We start from the raw sequence: 5752 nt of genomic DNA on the forward strand, positions 1-5752 counted from the left end.
GGGATTCATCCATCTACTAGTAGAAAAGGTTACTTATTGGTATCTTTGCCTGATCAGCAAGATATCTGGTTTATGCCAAAATTCTTTTCCTTTCCAAAATTCATTGGATGTTTCAAACTCTGTTCATACTTTACATAACAGAGGTTCCAGGAAATGTTTAAGAGATATATATATGTGGATATATATATATCGGTACTAAATAAAGTATCTCGTAACTTTATTTCATTCAATAATATTTCAAAGATTGAATCTATTCAAATCTTGTCTTGTAGTCTCATCTATGTGATGAACTTTTGAAACTGATTATAACTTGAACGGTGGTAGTTCAAGTAGTATTGGGAAAGATATAAGTATATTGGGGTATTTGGTAACCTCATCTTTTAAACTTATATCTAATTAATAATTGTCTTATGAATGACAAAGATTTTCAGAAAAACGTTGAGACAAGGTTAGATATATGAGATCACCTTGCAACGATATTTTTTTATACAGTTATACACTGGGACTTTGTGTATATTATGCATGGAAGAGGACTTCCAATATTTTGAAAAGTATATATGTATATACTGAATATTTTGCGACTTCATCGCATTAAGATATCAAACTTGGTTCATTTCTTTTGACCAAGACTTTCATGAGTATTATGAGTAGGCTCATATATTGTAAATCATTATACATATTATTTTGGTGGGCTTGCTGCTCACCCTTTCTTTATTTCTTCATCACACAACAACAGTTAGGAAAGATGGCCAGACTCCAGCAGACCCAGCGCAAGCGCGTGGGAAGCGTCCCGCGTCTTCCCGTTGATGTTGTAGCTGCTATAGCTGTAGAGGTAGATCTATTATAGATCAGACCATCTACTTTTGAGAATCAATTATGTATAATTATAACTTGTGGCAGATAATGGCAATTAACTGTAAATTTATCAAGTAATCATTTTGGGTTGTAATAACTTTTAAATTATGGATTGAAAGTCTTGTACTTATTTAAATTTCATCTCTGAGACTATAACGGGTTGTGGTGTGTGTTAGTGTGGGGTCACAGCCTAAGGTTATTTATTATTAATTAAGTGAAGTGATATTGTGGAAAGAAAGACCGTGACGACCCGGATCCCCGACCCCGGATCTGGGGGTGTTACAGAAATGGTATCAGAGCTAAGCGTTATAAACCTCAGAGATGATGTGACGTTAAGATAATAAGTTAACTAAGATAATAAGAACTCTTGCCAAGTTCATAGTCGGGCTACCTAACGTAGCACTGACAGTTAAAACCCTTATGGGAACCCTTATAAATATCGTGATAGGAGCGTAGTTCGTTATCGTATATGGTAGCGGGACTCCGAACCCTGAGGTTGAGGAGCAACATCGCGATGATATTTTATTACTAATTGGAGATCGGATTGTGGATCCGATAGAGTGTCCTAATGCAGGACCGGATGATGTTGATATTGAGGATTTAGCGGTTGAGGATGTTATCCTAGAAGGGATAGTTGTTGAGGAGGATCCCATGGAGGATCCTGACAGGATTGGATAAAGGACCACTGATGAATTAATGACCATGGTTTGGTCGACTACCAGAGGTAGGATTGGCCGGTCACTACCGGAGGTTCGTTCAAGTTGTAAAGATAGTAGCCCCTTTAACGCGGCTTACTCGTAAGACTGAGAAGTTCGAATGGACAGAGAAATGTGAGAACAACTTTCAAGAACTGAAGCAGAGGTTGGTGATGGCCCTTATGCTGGCATTGCCGGATGAAAAAGAGATTTTGTGAAGTGTAGTGATGCTTCGCACAAGGGCTTAGGGTGCGTGCTTATGCAGCACGGTAAGGTAATCGCGTACATGTCAAGACAATTAAGGTAATATGAAATTCGATATCCCCGCCCATGAGCTTAGGCTCGTGGCAATAGTTTTACCCTAAAGATTGGAGGCACTACTTGTATGGAGAGAAGTGCAAGATTTACACAAACCATAGGAGCTCTAGTACCTTTTTACGTAGAAATAGCTCAACATACGCCAGAGGAGGCGGTTAGAGCTAATCAAGAATTATGATTGGGAGATTCTTTATCATTCGGGGAAAGCCAATGTGGTGGCTGATGCCCTTAGTAAAAAGGAGAGACTCAAGATGATAATGACTTTGGGAGGGTTGATAAGAGATTTTGAAAAAAATAAAAAATAAATAAATAAATAAATAAATAAATGGAAATAGATATGAAGGTAACCGGAGCCGGTACCGAAAAGTTGTTTGAGATTGCAATACAGCCCGAATTATTGGAAAGGAACATATTGTGCCAGAAAAAGTGATGAATGAAGGCAGAGAGCCAACAAATAGATATGAGATTAATATCGAGAGAGATGATAAGGGAATAATGAGGTATTCCTATAGAATTTGGGTTCCGAATGTTCAAGAGCTTAAAGATGAGATCTTAGATGAAAGTCATAGTTCAAGGAATAAGATTAAGGGCAAACCCTGAATGTGATAGTCAGGGAGGACGCCATCAAGATAGAAGGAACCCATAACATAATGAAGTGGAAAATGAGGATTTTAACGTATAAGATAACCCCAAGTATGGGAGAAGGATGAATATTTCATACTAAGGAAACGGAAAGTCGAGTAAGGAAAGGAGACCCGAGACGGTACTCCTATACGACAATTCATGGACCTGTCTAAAAAGAACTTAGACTATTATCCCCAACCACCACCCTGAGGAGACAGTGCGGTGAGAAATTCTTTCAGGACCTTTAAGTCGCTAAGCTCTCAGAGTTCCATGGAACAAGCTGACCCAGCCGAGGCAAGAGCCTGGCTAAAGGAAATATAGGAATTATTTGAGATTCTAAATGATTGACGAATCACAAAAGACTGTTTTTGTCACTTACCCTCCTAAGAGAGAGACCACCCGCTGGTGAAAGACCAAGAAAGGCACGGAGCCAGAGGTTATGATAAACTGATTAAAGTTCAGCCAATTATTTTCGGGAAAGTAATTCCCAAGGTTATGGAGAGAGTGTAAAAGCTTTAGAGCCAGAACAAAGGCAGACGAGTATGATGAATTGTGAATTTAAGTTGTAAAAGTTGTCAAGATTCGTTCTAAGGGCACGAATCCAGAATGACGGGATGTTGAAATCAATGCTTATGTTGTGTTGGTTCATGAAATAATGATAAGAGAAAGGAAAATAAAAAGAAATTGAAGTGGAAAGGAATATAACGGCAATAGAGTTTGAGGTATGATAAGGGAGTTGGGTATGAGGAAACCCTAACGACTCGTAGCAATAGAAATAAAAAAGTATGCATTCGTCAGGATGAGGGTGATTCACCATAAGTTAAAATTGATGGTTGAGGGCATAAGAGATACATATAGTTATCCCCTGTAAGTTGGGAGGATTCGAGGAAACCTTGAGATAATTCGAAGGATAAATAATGAGACGCGGATAGACTAAGGGGATAAGGAAGTAAGAAATTAGGAAAAATTGGATGAAGGAAGTGACCTTCAAGAAGGTGAAATGTAAGACCGGTGGCTTGATACCCAGAAAGGGAGATGCCAGGTATGAAAGATATCCCAACATTGAGGTGACTGTTGAGATAAACAACAAAAGTAAATAAGGAATTATTAAGAAGAAGTTCACGTTGAACACGACCAATATCTTCCAGAACATCCTTGTTATCGTTACCAAATTAGGCAAGACAAGCGGATAACCGTTGTTATCTTTTGGAGGCCATATGAATTGACCTCAATTTGAATAAGGATGCTATTATGAAGTTAGGTATAGACTATCGAGGTGGGAATGATGAATATGATAATCTATCAAGGAAATATGACTTGATTTATTCGTGGAAGGATGCAGGTACCTTTTAAAGGTGGAATTAAGGATAGAACATTGGTAACTTAAAATGAATCCTAGGGGACTGCATAAAGGTTGGCATGTCACCCTTAATAGGGACAGTATGAGTTTTGACAGTATGATTGGGAAAGGGTTAAGGTAACAACAACCTTTAAGAATCAGTGGAGAAATTTTGCAGAAGTATATAGACAATGATTCTGGTATTAATAAATGGTATCTTGATATGCCTTGTATCTAGGGAATACAGGAGGAACGATTCAAGGATAACCTTAGAGGTTTTATAAGGAGAAAGGTAATATTCAAAATTCTCAAGAATAGAAATGTTGATAAAGGAAATATGATGTAATTATAATGTTGCCAAGTGGGGCACGTGTTAAACCACGAGAAAGTATGGATCGAACCAGTAATGGTCGAAATTGTTCAGGGCAATTAGGACTTAAGATAAAAGATGTTCTAAGTATGATTGAGAGTCAGTCTTGACAGTGATTAGCCTCTAAAGACTGAGGCAATAACTTATGGAAAAATGGTGATATTTTTTTTATTTACTCATCAGATATTAAAGAAAAGCATTTTCACATAAGCTGTGATTGAAATAAGGTAGAAAATTTATTTGGAGGTGGTTAAAATGACATTGACTGTAAGGAAATTTTACTATCAGGAAAGGCCAAAGAGGTGGCCGACACTTTAAAGGTAAGTGGATAATTATAGGCGCGTGTGCCAAAAGAATACAGTGATGATGGTTAAAACTGTGAAGGTTGTATTATGGTTTGGAAGATTGACACTCCTTCTGATGACTGTGCAATACCCAACTGTAATAGTAGTTGGTAAAGGTATAATTCGTGTAATCGCCATGAACGGGCTATCTATCTTAGAAGGTCCTATCTTGGGATAAGCCAGGACCATGTTTCCAAAAGGACTAGACAAACCTTTGAGTTAAGTCTTCTATTTAAGGCATATGATTAAGAATGGTATTAACCTGCTATCGTTGCTTTGATTGAAACTCTTCTGCAATTTTATCTGCTTCATGTCATGAAAGTACGTCAGAGTTTGGAGTGTTCTTCATGAATTGTAATTGGTGGTAATGTTAACTCCTTAGGAGAATTAGATATGATATGAATGGACTCCGTATGGTTAGCTATTAAAACTTCATGGAAAGCGAATGACTACAGTAGGTCAACGGTGGGCCATAGTAATGCAGCAATGATTCTGCGAGTAATGAGCTGATTACAACCGTGAGAGTTGTATTGGAATGGGTGTTGAGATTGAGTACCACTAATCGGGTCTTGGTAGTGTATAAGTTATCATTGATAGACTAATTAAGTAGAGTATCTACCTATTGAATATTTATTCCCTCTTATGAAAAGAGAGTCGTATTACTATATGAGGAAGGTTGCGGTGCAAGCATAGAACTCTAGTAACGGTGATGTCTAAAATGAGATCCCAGGTTCGATTTTCGAAATCGAGGGAGTTTCAAAGGTGATTGTGTATAAGCTCGAGGAAGAGCATGGGTCCATAGAATGATGGACGGAATAGAAATATTTAGGCATGGGAAATACGATGCTATAATACTTGATGCTGATATAAATACGTATATGTTTTGTTCTCCTATGACAAACCTCTATAGTTCAGAGGTAGGTTCCAAGCCAGATATTTTGTGGCAGTATATTTTTTTTATATATACAATTCTCTTCAGTTCGTTCTTTTCTCTTCTTTTCATTTCATGTAAGTTGAGAAGAACAACCCTTCCAGAAGGGGAGGTATTGCCGAATGACTGTCTATCTGTGTGATAGAAGCCTAGTAGGATACCAACTATTATTTAATTGCTTGTCAAGTACTAAAGGCTGGCCACCTTCTGTACTAACTATGCGATATAACAAGTGTTCATGATCATAGTGATCTCTCAACAAATTCCTTTACTTCT

This window comes from Apium graveolens, chromosome 6 (genome assembly GCF_009905375.1).
Source record: "Apium graveolens cultivar Ventura chromosome 6, ASM990537v1, whole genome shotgun sequence".
NCBI classification, from domain to species: domain Eukaryota; kingdom Viridiplantae; phylum Streptophyta; class Magnoliopsida; order Apiales; family Apiaceae; genus Apium; species Apium graveolens.